At 40.3% G+C, this 14,030-nt stretch overlaps 1 long non-coding RNA gene across 1 annotated transcript in view; it reads left to right on the top strand.

Moving 5' to 3' along the window:
- Positions 1 to 14,030, top strand: part of LOC133270836 (uncharacterized) — a 303,762-nt gene that overhangs the window by 34,574 nt on the left and 255,158 nt on the right. Inside the window, exon 2 of the long non-coding RNA XR_009743934.1 lies at positions 13,722 to 13,818. This is a non-coding gene — a long non-coding RNA (uncharacterized LOC133270836). The remainder of the gene's footprint in view (positions 1 to 13,721; positions 13,819 to 14,030) is intronic.

The raw sequence follows: 14,030 nt of genomic DNA, 5'->3' as shown, positions 1-14,030 counted from the left end.
CTGCGTTGCCAGTTGCTCTGCTTTCTGCCAGAGGCTCCAGGTAGGACCGTTCTCCCCAGCTGCAGTGTACAGTACATATTTTACATCTGGCCCGGTCCGGACTGGTCCAAGGGCTACTGCATGAACTATCTCGCGTTTAATTTGCTCAAAGGCTTGTTGTTGCTCAGGGCCCCATTTAAAATCATTCTTCTTCCGGGTCACATGATAGAGAGGGCTTACAATCGAACTGTAATTTGTGATGTGCATTCCCCAGAACCCCACAGCACCCACAGCTTGAGTTTCTTTCTTATTAGTTGGTGGAGACATTCCTGTTATCTTGTTGATCACATCTGTGGGGATCTGTCTACGTCCATCTTGACATTTTATTCCCAAAAATTGAATCTCCTGTGCAGGTCCCTTGACCTCACTCTATTTTATGGCAAAACCGGCACTCAGCAAGATTTGGATTATTTTCCTCCCTTTCTCAAAGACTTCTTCCGCTGTATCGCCCCACACAATAATGTCATCAATGTATTGCAGGTGTTCTGGAGCTTGCCCCTGTTCCAGTGCAGTCTGGATCAGTCCATGGCAAATGGTAGGGCTGTGTTTCCACCCCTGGGGCAGTCGGTTCCAAGTGAACTGAACACCCCTCCAAGTAAAAGCAAACTGTGACCTGCACTCTGCTGCCAAAGGAATGGAGAAAAATGCATTGGCAATATCAATCGTGGCATACCACTTGGCTGCCTTTGACTCTAGTTCATACTGAAGTTCTAGCATGTCCGGTACGGCAGCACTCAATGGTGGCGTGACTTCATTCAGGCCACGATAGTCTACTGTTAGTCTCCATTCTCCATTAGACTTTAGCACCGGCCATATGGGGCTGTTAAAGTGCAAGCGGGTCCTGCTGATCACCCCCTGACTCTCCATGTATGGGATCAGCTGATGGATGGGAATCAGGGAGTCTCGGTTGGTGCGATATTGCTGCCGGTGCACTGTTGTGGTCGCACATGTGGATGCATGGAGCCTCTGGACCAGTCACAATAGGGTGCTTTTGCCATTCCCTCCCAGTCAGGCTGATATCAGCCTCCAGCACAGTCAACTCTTGAGATGCTTTTGTTACCCTTTACTGCAGTCCCTGATGAAGAAGGAACCTCCAAGATTTTTTCTTCTCTGCTGTGTTGCACTTTCAACAGACATCTGGTAGGTTGAAGTCCCCCATGAGGACAAAGACAAGTGATTGTGATACTTCTCCCATGTGTTTGAAGAACATTTAATCCATAGCTTCATCCTGGCTGTGTGGTCTATAATGGACTCCTACCAGGATATCTGCTTGGTGGCCTTCCCCCTGATCTTCACCCACAAACATTCAGCCTTCTCAGTAACAACACGATGTTCTAGGCAGTCAATGCGCTCCCTGACGTACAATGCAACTGCACCACCTCTTTTTTCTTGCATATCCCTTCTGAAGAGCCTGTAGCCATCCGTTGCAGCACTCCTGAGTGAGTCTGATCAGGTCGACATATGGGGCCCTCTGTTTCCCTTAGAGTGGAACATCGTGCCTACCTTTCTCTTGAGTTCTTAAATCACTGTTGCTTTGGGATACTTTGTCCACCTGCCATCTTTCTTTCATTTACCAATAACTGCTTTGCATTTGTACTTAATATCAAAATTTGTACCTAAATAACATCACTAATCTCCTGCTCACATGGCTCAGGCACAGCCAGCCTGTCATCTGCTTGAAGGCTGTGTGAAGACCACCTAAGCAAACAGGCTCACCTAATAGGTATCTTCAGGTGCACATCTGCTCTGGAAAGTAAGGTCTGCAAATATGAGTGCATGCGTTGGGATGCACTAACAGAAGGTACTTCATTTAGAAAGCCTGAGAGGTGAGCACTAAAGAAGGAACCATCCAGGAGAGCTAGCTAGGCAATGCAAAAGTGTTTGCAAAGTGCTCTATAGCAGAGTAAGAACCATCGGAACAACAGCTAACCACAACACATGGCGTTTAGATGCCACAGGTTAAAACTGGATTGGGGCCAGAAACAAATTAAATTCCATCATCTGTAATACTGGACAGCACTGATACTTTTGTTTTCCTAATTACCTATTCAGCTGACTTAAAATTTTAAGATTATGGGGAAAACACAAAGCAGTGCTTCCAAAGACAGCAATTCTATGGCTTAAGTAAGTCTTACTTCAATAAAGTTTTCACAATCTCATCTCACAATTGCTGCCCATTTTCCTTTTTTTTTTTTTGTGAAATCCTGTCAGTGAAAAAGAATAAAATCACAATTTCAAGGGGCCAAATAATGAAGCAATCTTACTCAAAGTTTTGTAAGTACTGTTTTAACTTAGAGTCAGGAAGAGATTAACAACCCCGCATTTTATTAGGTTTAATGTACATACCTGCTCTTTGGATTTCTGTGCTGGGAGTTATTTATATTATCTGTTCATCACTACCATCAGGGTGACTGTTCCCTGCAGCTCTGCTGACTCAAAATAATGACTTGTAGGGGAGCTCTAATGACAGAACAAGGGGCAATTATAACACAGCACAAGCCTTGGAATAACTGTGTGATGTATTTTGTGCACTGGATTGACTTTGTACTCAAGTTCATTTGGGCTGTGCTGCTGAAGATCTGGCCTGTGCCTGAAGGTGTAAAGTTTATTAATGAAAATATGACAGAACAGATTAGCTCACACCAGATTGTTCAGACAAAGGCAAAACAGCTCCAGTCCTGGGACAATAAATAGTAGCAAGAAGATGGTACTCTGAAAGCAAATATTCCTTTGCCTTCAGATAGTAAGGTCTGATGTTGTGAGAACAGATTATTCAGCCATTTTTAATATCAATCTCCACACATAAAAAAAGAGAATGACAATTTTTCCTTAGATATTTAAAAGGACTATCAGGGGTTTTGAATGGCCAGAATAAACTAAATTTTTAAAGATAAAGGTTCCTATGAGAATCGGTCTATGGACCAAGAGTAAAACCAATCAGACTATGTCCCTTTATGTACCTTTATGTGCTTGTCTCTCTGAAATACAATCCTTTAATAATAAAATTTACTGCTCAAGACAGAATTGCTTTTCTGAAAACTTGTCTTAATCCCAAGCCAATAGTTGTTATTAAAGAAGAGAAAAAAGGAAAGTGTAGGTGGTTTCATTACCAGTATTTGTCATCAAATTAACCACAGTTATCCACAGTTACCATGAAAAAAATCAAGGAGGCGATATTTAATGGCAGTGCCCATAACCTTACAAAATGCCATGCAACTGCTACACTGAAGAACTTCCCTCAGAAAGAAAGCATTGATTCTGACCTGTGTCAAAATTGATGCTCCTCTTAGTGGAGCCTGTTCACAAGCAGTCCTCCTCACCTGTGAGTCTTTCAAAATAACTGTTAATATGGACAGCAGTATTCAAAGTAAACCTAGGAAAAGCTACAGGCGCAAACTTGTCACAGGTGTGTGCAGGAGGAATGAGCTACACCAGTGTTGTGCAAACAAAAAAGCTTCTAAAATTTCTATCTATCTCAAAAGTATCCCCTGATATACATGCTTATGTTAATTTATGCTGAGAAGTGTTGATATACATGCTTATGTTAATTTATGATGAGAAGTGTGGTTTTTAAACATCAGACTATCGCTGAAATTCTGAAAAATTTTGAAAAGCTAACATTCATAAGTACTCATTTTAGAATTTCTTTACAATGCCAGACTTATAAATCAGAATCCAGAACACAGCAAAATCAAACCCTAGAGAGCCAGACCTTAAAACAAACAAAAAAATCATTGCATTTAGGAACACAGAGTTATGTGCAAGATATAGATTAGGTCTCTCTAAATACTAGTGATGTTTGAGTATTTTAGAATTATTTGCACACTGTGCCAGCTAGCAAAGCACCTAAATGGTTATGCATGTGACAGACATGACAGAGAACTTGCATACAACTATGAGGTAACAGTTAAAATGCTTAGCTAATTCATAGAAACCTTCATTGAATGCACAGTCTTCCCAAGCAATCTATTTCCATGATTCATGATTTTCACATTTATTGTTTAGGTAGATGAACAGAGAAATCAATTTACTGTTTGCCACGCTAACTACCACTTGTAAATGTGTTTCTCCAGAAAAGCTTTACTTTGAGACATACTTATAATTTCCACTGTAATAAGTATAGTTAAAACTCCCCTACTTTTGAATCCAGTGGAATTCTCATTAGAAGAACAGGCTCTCATAATCCTGACATTTAAACAGAGAAGCAATACATCTAATCAGAAACAAGCTGAGCACAACAGTGAAATAACTAATTATAACATAAAGCAGACTACACCAATTAGGTGAAAATGAATTAGACTTTTCTGTTCTAATGCTTGGAAATGAGCTTATGACTTAGCACTTTGAAGTCATTAAGGAAAAAGAACGTCTGCCTCACCAGGAGGAACTAGAAAAGGCTAGGACATGGAAATAAGAAGGCTGAAGGTCTTCTCTGAAGGAGATCATGGTTAACAAAATTCATGACTGCAGAAACCTTCACCCTCAAATCTTAAAATGCTAGATGCCTCGGACAGTCAATGAAGATGGGGGGGTTAAAAATAGATCACTAATAGGAAGGCAAAGATACCTCTCTCCTTTAGATTTTAACTCACTGGACAGTTTCTTACATGAGCAAAACCAGGAAAGCAAGCATGGTATATTTGGCTTTGTTCTTTGTATCTTGTTTTAGTATAGGTATTTCCAGGAAGATGTGCTCTGTTAGTTAAAAGTGCATTTACAACTGATGAAAAGCACCAGAATGAGTTAAGCAGTCTTTACAACAGGCAACAAAGCCTCCCTTAAATTTTCCCCCAAATTCTCAACAGCTGTTCAAAGCAACTACTTAGAGATTACAGGACCATGTTGCAATACAGAATAAGCTATCTGGAAAGGAATGTTAGATTTAGCAGTCACTGATAAACTCCAGTCTGAAACTGGTATTTTTATTAGCTGTCTTAACATTTTACAATTCAAAAGGACTGTGGCCGCGCACAAAGAGTTGTGGTCAATGGCTCAATGTCCAGCTGGAGACCACTAACGAGTGGTGTCCCTCAGGGATCGGTGCTGGAACTGGTCTTTTTTAACATCTTCATCGCTGACATGGACAGTGGGATTGAGTGCGCCCTCAGCAAGTTTGCCCATGACACCAAGCTGTGTGGTTTGGTTGATACGCTGGAGGGAAGGAATGCTATCCAGAGGGATCTCAACACACTTCTGAGGTGGGCTGATGCCAACCTTATGAAGTTTAACCATAACAAATGCAAGGTCCTACACCTGGGTCAGAGTAATCCCAGGCACAGCTACAGATTGGGCACAGAAGAGATTCAGAGCAGCCCTGTGGAGAAAGACTTGGGGTGTTGGTTGATGAGAAAATGAACATAAGCAGGAAGTGTGCACTTGCAGCCCAGAAAGCCAGCTGTATCTTTGGCTGCATCAAAAGGAGCATGACCAGCAGGTTGAAGGAGGTGATCCTGCCCCTTTACTCTGCTCTTGTGAGACCTCACCTGGAGTATTGTGTGCAGTTCTCGTGTCCTCAACATAGAAAGGACATGAAACTGTTGGAACAAGTGCAGAGAAGGGCCACGAGGATGATTAGGGGACTGGAGTACCTCCCGTATGAAAATAGGTTGAAAAAGAAGAGAAGGCTGCGTGGAGACCTCATAGCAGCCTTCCAGTATCTGAAGGGGGCCTATAGGGATGCTGGAGAGGGACTCTTCATTAGGGACTGTAGTGATAGGACAAGGGGTAACGGGTTAAAACTTAAACAGGAGAAGTTTAGATTGGATATAAGGAGGAAATTCTTTCCTCTTAGGGTGGTGGGGCACTGGAATACGTTGCCCAGGGAGGTTGTGAATGCTCCATCCCTGGCAGTGTTGAAGACCAGGTTGGACGAGGCTTTGGGTGATATGGTTTAGTGTGAGGTGTCCCTGCCCATGGCAGGGGGGTTGGAACTAGATGATCTTAAGGTCCTTTCCAACCTTAACTATTCTATGATTCTATGATTCTAACTAGAAATAAGATATGACTTTTGAATAAGCTAACAAATATTAAAAGCTGTGCTAATTGAAATCAATTCAAATCCATGACTTAAATGTGAAGAGTCACACCTTCCATTTAAGGACACACCTCAGAACATTTTAGCATAGCAAATTTATTGCAAATAAACTACTTTAAAATAAACTTGAAAGTACACCAAATAAAGAAAAAACCACAGATAAAGGAAATAACAACTTGAAGGTTTTCTGTGCCTGAGAAGAGGCCTCTACAGTAATACATGACTAAGAATCTGCTCTGGAGTCTTACTGCAAAATATTCACTGACCTATGGGAAGAGGATCAAGTCGTAAATCGTTCCAGAATTCCTCTGCTCAAGAGGGGCAACAAATGCAACAATTTGTAAATTACTAAAGAACATTACCATCTATTAAGATCTGCGTTTTATTTGATATATTCTCTAGCAGGAATAATTCATTTACTTATATCAGTTACACAGATAAACAGTACAACTGTTGCAGTGCAAGACTAGATTTCTTTTTATCCCTATCAGGGATTATCAGTTAGGCTATTTCTTTTATTTTAAAGGTCAATATCTGATTAGAATCTGAGTTTAATACAAAATAATTTAATAAGACATATCCTAACAACATGAAGTCTTTTCTATCTCTGATGGGCTGCTTTTTTCCTTTATTTTATGCACTGTAATATGTTACCCAAAATGGCCTTTCTTCTGGTTAATAAAGGTAAGATCTCAAGATGTCTGACTTATTTTGCATGGCATTACAACAATACTGACTGACATAAGGCAACATCACTTCCTCTGCTTTGTTAAAGAAAGTCTGACTTTGGTAAATTTTATCTTTCTGTTAAAAAAAAAAATATATTTTTCTTAGGTAACTCTTTCTTGAAAAGTTAAGAGACAGAATAAAGAGACCATAAAGCATCTACTAAACATCCATTTTAGATTACAGTAAATTCTTGCACATTCTGGATGCAACAGAGGTTATCTAAATATCTAGCATTCCTCCAAGTGACCACATCTTTTCTTATTTTGAGAAGGAGCTTGAAAAAAAACAGTAGGCTGCACTATTGTCCGTTCTCTCCTGAAATATCCACGTACATTTAAAAAAGATAAGGAAGAAAAAACTTTCTCCTGTTACTTTTATACCTCTTTTATCCACTATCTACTTTTCAATACTTGCTTAAACACAACAATGTACTTGATGGAAAGAAATAAACAGTGCCAAAGTACTCATAAATACAAAACATATTTTGTCAAACTGCTTTATAGAGGCAATATACTCAAAGAAGTGAAGGCAGAAGAAGCAATTTAAAACCAAACTGGTGGACTGCAGCATTGTATGGGTTGCACTGAGAGCTTCAGTGGAGCTGAAGCTTGGAGAAACTTCTTCCCCTATAGTTCAATAATTTATTCAAAGAACTTTTCAAAGGAGACTCAATGGTCAAAAATGAGCAGACTGAAGCATTTTATGTCAGCCCAGAATGGAATCTTCAGTTACTCTTTAGTTGCTGGCTTTTCCAATGAAAAATAGCAATGTCTAATTTGATGCTGCAAATGGCGTGTTTCATCTCTAAAGACTTTTCTTATGAAGAAATGAAGAGAGAAGGTTTCAAAATATCCCACATTCTCTCTTCTCAGTGTTGGACACAGCAGAATGAAAAGATGTCTGTCTTGTTCTCAAATGCTTGTGTGGTGCTTGGAAAGAAATCTCTCAGGGGATGAGCATCTAGAAAACACGAGGAACAAGCTCCCACACATCTCTGCTGCAGAGATGAGCAGAGACGCCAGGGTTACAGGACAGATGTGGCAGATACCAGTGGCTAGCATCGCTGGAGATATGAGAACAGCCCTTTCTGTTTCAGTGGCTGAGTGGACCAACAGAAAGGCAAATCACAACTGTATCTTTTCTTCTCATTTTCTCCCACGAACTCTTGCTCCAATAGCTTGAACAAGAAGACAGTAAAATGACTTTTGGGACTGTCTGGAGGAAATTAATTAGCTCACTGAACATTTTGTGCAGCAGTTAGTCACAATTGCTACTAAGAGGGGAGAAGGAAAAAGATAGAGAAAGCAGATTAAAGAAACAACCCATGACAAATTCTGTAAAGTCCCTGGAAGTGTCAAAACCTTTTCAACCTTATAATTGTCTATGTAAATATCCAGGTTTTATTCCCAGTGGCTTAGCAACTTTAATTTGAATAGGAAATAGTTGAATATACAATAATTGCCTGTTCATTTCACATGCACTATAGTTCATTAAAATAAAACCCAGGCTGAGCTGGATATCTAGTACTTAACAGTAATTTTATAGCACATGTAGACGTTGATAAATTAAGTTGACAAGACCTGATGGAGTATATATTCCAAATTCAATTATGATTTTAGTTTCTTCCTTTAATTGTAACAGTGATAACTAAGAGTAAATTTGCTACAAATAAAAGATGTAGAAAGCATTATATTTTCATGTGTTACTTGAATATGTAAGAATAATTTAAACAGTATTTTCAGATGCTTTTAGCCTATGCAGCTATCTCCTAGAGAAATCAGGAATCTAATCTAATCTAATGCAGTTTTGTATAACCACCATGCCCAGTAAGTTCTTTTCCCTTCCTTCAGCAAACGAAAACTTTCACCAAAGATTTAGTAGGGAAAAACCCAAAATCATTACAATTACAAATGAATACCCTCCAGCTAAGTTAAATAAGTGGAAGTAACAACATTACCAATATCAGATCGGTCAAGACATACTTGAACAATGATTTAAATAACTGCAGCTTGAAACTGAAAGAGGGAAGCAGATTTGCTACTATCCATTCAGCCTAGTTCAGCTTCTCTATAAAAGCAGGTTAACTAAAGAGGGCTCTCCATCCAAACAAGCAGAACATGTCCATGCTCACACAGCACTTGTCCTTTTAGAAGGATTTCTGTGAAACAAAGTAGGTAGAAAAAAGCAGCAAGGAAGTAAAATAGCCATGCTGAAGCGGGATAAAAAAGATGACCCAACAGGAGATGGCTAAAATGGTCCTGAAAAAAAAGAGAAAACGTTTTCAGCCATGCCATGTCAGGGTTACATCTTGTTTCTTTTCTTTTTGAACAAGAAGGATTCCTTAGAGCAGATTTAGAAACCATTTTCCTCTTCTAAAAGAAAGGTCCTATAGGAAATCAAACTCCAGACGTTTGCTCTAATCAAAAAGCAATGGTTATTTAAACAGAAGAATTTTACAATGTGTAAACTGTGCTACTTTATTAAGTAGAGGCAAGTAATTAGTCCCCATTGTCCATGACTGTAGTCATGGTCATACAGACTAAGGTCTATACATTTAAGGTCTTCCCCAGGTCTCTGCCAGGCAACTAAATTATTTTCCTCTTCCCTCTCCCACCTCTGGTACTTCAGACCTTTTCCCTTCAGCTAGAACATTCATGTTTCCCAGGGAAGATCAGATGGCTCTGTGTAACATACCTGCCTATCCCTAGTCCTCTTCCTCAAAGCCCTGCATGGTGTACCAGAGAGTTAAATACCCAGTCCTTGCATGTGCTCCAGCTGCTTATCATGGTCTTCAACATCATGCATGAAGAAAAAAAATGCTGTTACATTAGGCACCTCCTTAAGGTGTTGAAGTTAAGAGTCCTAGTAAGTGGGAAGGAAATTCTTCAAGATCCAGACTTTGGTCAAGCAGGCAGAACATCTTTCTGCCCCCTACATTTAGTGTTGTGGCCTTGGTTTTGGCATGCAGCACAGAGGTCAGTACTTCAATGTTTAAAATAACTTCTTCCAGAATATCTTCCTTTTCTAAAAATAATTTTTTTGGCTCTTTTTTTGTATCCACTGCAAGATATCCATATGTTGTCAACCAGGCACCTAAATAATTAAACAAAGGATTTGCTTTTCGTAGCAAACAAAAACAGCAGTTCAGCCTGGACATGCTTCTACTAAGAAATGAAAAATAGTATTAAAAAAACAACAAAACAAGTAGGCTAGTCTTGTAAAAAAAAAATAAATCCAATTTCACATCAAAATGCACCTCTGGAGCTTCTCATTAATGTATACTGTCACACTATAGTTATACTGGTGGAAGAGACTGCTCAGGTTTCAGTTTAGATACCAGCAGAAGAGATCTGAGCACAAAGTCTGACAACACAATGTTTTAAGGTTTTTTCACATAATCATTACTTCACTGATGCTCTGACACCCCACTGACACTCACTGTCATGGCCTACTAACCAGAAGATAGGGAGGGCAGGGGGGTTGCAGCAAATCTGGTGTTTTTCTCCCAGAAAAGAAGTGGCAGAAAGAGGCAGATTTTCATAAAACTCAGGCCTCTGTACAACAGCAGATTTGTTCAAATGTGAAGTGATGCAGGGGTTCAGATCACCCATTACAGACGTGGGATATGCACTCACATCTAAAAATAACAAAATTTGTTTTCAGATGCAGCCCCTCTTTCTGTAATCTGCCCCTAGTCTGACTTCAAAGAAAACATTCAGATCCTCAAAGACCTCTCTCCTGGGTTAAAAATCTCCATTATCATTTGGAAGCAAGAGATGTGACATCCTCTCTGCATGTCCTTGCTGCTAGAGGGCATGAACATTAGACCTGGAAGTAAGCACACATATGTAGAAAAGCAGTACTGGGAAGTGCACTGAGGGGAAAAGTTTTCTTTTTACCAAATATCCCATGGCCCATTTTGATATATCAGTGAAAAAAAATTGTATAAAAATTAGGGGGGAAACGCCAATCCCTTCTCAATCAAATCATCCCTTTACTTTCCCTTCAAGGTACCCAACCAGGATGACTGTACAAGCACTAAACAACAGAAGACATTACCAGGGCAGTGACCTCTCTGATGCTTTATAGATTCCAACAAAGCTGCTTTATTGATATGATTTTAAAGAGCTCTCACAGGCACAAAACACAGTTGCTGTAGGAATAAATAGCAGGCATCCCTGTGAGAACAGATGGCATCCAAGGTGACTTATCTCCCTAACAGGTAAGCACTCTCACTTTTTTGTAAATAGCCATCATTTATCCTGGTTTGTTCAGAAGGTCCCGTTGGTGTCACCTACATCAATGAGTAAAGGGAGTGGATGGCAAAAATAAAGTGTAAAAGAGCAAGTTTAACTTCCTGTGCCCCTCAGCAAATCTGAGACCTGAAGTGCTATATAATGAAACCTGTGAAAATAAAAAAGTAATGGTACTCTTGATAAAAATTATGTGTTCCAGTAGATTCTGAATTCAGCATAGGGGAATACTAATGTCCTTCTTTTCCTGCTGAGAATCTAGTATAAAGAGAGCTTATCTCAGCAGAACATCTGGGTAAAACCAAGTTTTGTTAGCCTGGATATCAAGAATGAGCATTAGCAGCTTAAGTGGAGATGCACTCTGCAAATTGCATATTAGAATGCTTTATTATTCATTAGCTCCCAGTGGTAGAATCAGAAGATCTGGAAGACCTTCCAGGCTGTTCTTTGGAGGTGTTTCACGATCAGCATGAGAGGCAACTCAATCTAGGAGAAATCATGTCTCAGCTACCATAAAAAGAAACCCGGAAAGGCTGATCTCCCTGGCAGACATGTCCCAGGCTGACGTTCCACTTATCAGGTAGGACTACAGAATGGTTTGATTTCTAGAAGAAGAAAGGGGTCTACATTAGCCTGGGTCAGCAGTGCATTTTAGAAGCAAATACCTCAGCTGTCCTGAGCCCACTTTGGTTTGTATGACACTTGGACTTACAGAATTGTAATAGGGATTCTCCTTCAGAAGATTTTGAAGAAAAACTACTCACTGGCAGCACAATAAGCCCACTCTGTTACTAGGGGGCATTTAGTCCATACAACCAGAATAAAGGTAGTTTAAAGTAAGATCCTCCTCACTCCTACCAGGTCTTTACTATCCACTTCTGTTCTACAAATCTGCTCCTACCTGTATCCCACTGTGGTTAATGTATTTACTTCCAAAGACACTGAAGGGTCCCACATTAAACTACTGATCTGCAACAGCATCTTTCATAGAACTCAACATTCCTTCTGAAACAGAGACAGCATTCCTCCTCTTCCTTGTCCTGGATCAGACCCTCTTCCAGGCTTTTTACCTGGTCTGTATTTTGCTTCCAGACAGTTCTAGACCAACCTTTCTAAGTTCCCAAATAAGATGCACCACTTCTTAGATAATATTTCACAGAATTTACAATCTTTGACGCTGATAAATCACTATATTTTTGGCAAACAGTACTAATATCACTTACACCTAAAGAACAAACTAGTGATCAGACTACAATGCCTAAAGGTTTTTTTGGCATATCTTCATCCCTGTGTTATTAACACAGGAAAAAATGTTAACTCCCATAGTAAAAGATCTTTCTTTATATAAGTTTTACAAAAGAATCAGGGGAAAAGAAGGGAAAGAGTTGAAACTAGTTAGCTCAGTTTTGCAAACCAACAGGATTCAATTGGCTCCACTTACAAACAACTTCAAATTGCTAGTCCCATTCCTAGTTCATAGAAGCTTTGGGTTAAGTTGCTGCAGGGATTCGTGTACCCGTCAGTTATCACCAAACTCTCAAGATCATTTATACCTGTTTTTGCATTCAGGTTGCATGTCATAAGGAATGAGAAAGGAAGCAGGTTTGATTCCTATTCCCATTAGACAATTTTTGCAGAAATGCGCTCTCACAATACTATTGCTTGGTCCCTGGAAAACCCATGAAGCAGTAACCGAGGAGCAAGCAGGGCAGCTATACCAAGCAGAAAGGATATTCTGTGGTGTTTGTTACTAAGTGTCACTGAAAGACACAGTAGCAAGTGTGAGCCCACAAATAGATGCTTCCTTACTGTGCTGCACTGCAAACATCTCACAAACTTCCCTTAATCTTGACCATGTTTCACCTCCATGACCACAGCTGTCTGTGGTCATAAGATCATCATAAGATCACTGCCTATTGTCTTGTTTCCAGTAAATTACAATTCATTCCTAATATAAGCTTGAGGATCCTCCAAGCGTTCCTGTCATCGTTTAAGCCCAGCCGGAAACTCAGAACAGTGCAGCTGCTCACTCACTCCCCACCCTTCCTCTCCCCGCTCCTGGAGGGATGGAGAGGAGACTCAAAAGAATGTAACTCCCATGAGTTGAGATAAAAACAGCCCAGTAACTAAGGTATAACAGAAACCACTGCTGCTACCACCAATAATTATAATGATAAGGGAAATAAAAAGGGAAGAGAATACAACCACTCACCACCTGCCAACTAATACCCAGCCTGACCTGAGCAGTGATCTAGCCCTTCCAGGTAACTGCCCCCAGTTTATATAGCGGGCATGACGTGCTGTGGCATGGAATACCTCTTTGGTCAGTTTGGGTCAGGTGTCCTGTCTCTGCTCCCTCCCAGCTTCCCTTCCTCCCTGTCAGAGCATGAGGCTCACAAAGTCCTTGGTCACACTAAACATTACTGAGCAACAACTAAAAACTTCTGTGTTACCAGTGTTGTTGCCTGGCTGAAAGTCAAAAGCACAGCACTGCACCAGCTACTAAGAAGGAGAAAAATGACTGCTACTGCTGAACCCAGGACAGTATCCACTCCTTATTCCATGCCATTCATGTCATGCTCAGATGCCACATTTTTCAGTATACTATCACTTTCATCTCATATATATATATATATATATATAGAGAGAGAGAGAGAGAGAGAGAGAGAGAGACACCCACACACAAAGAGAGAGAGATATCATTCCTTAGTGCATGTACCAATCGCTACAAAGCTGCTGAGTCCATTCTGTCCATGATGTCAGGTCTCACCTCTTGTAACAGTCTTTCAGAGCAGAAGAGATGGTGTGCAGTGCTGGATTGTTGCCTGCTGATGACACTGCAGAACTTGTATGGTCACTGCTGAGCTTGTCTGGTTTCGTCAACTTTCATTCTTTGCTGGAATGATGGTCGGAGGGAAGTCAGGGCCAGTTGCTGTGGTATGGAATACCTCTTTGGCTAGTTTGGGTCAGGTGTC

Source organism: Pezoporus flaviventris, unplaced genomic scaffold (genome assembly GCF_033815535.1).
Source record: "Pezoporus flaviventris isolate CSIRO_AGI_PZ_B2104156 unplaced genomic scaffold, CSIRO_AGI_Pfla_v1 ptg000023l, whole genome shotgun sequence".
Lineage (NCBI taxonomy): Eukaryota > Metazoa > Chordata > Aves > Psittaciformes > Psittacidae > Pezoporus > Pezoporus flaviventris.
The sequence above is the reverse complement of the archived record's forward strand: the minus strand, read 5'-3'. Positions and strand labels throughout refer to the sequence as shown.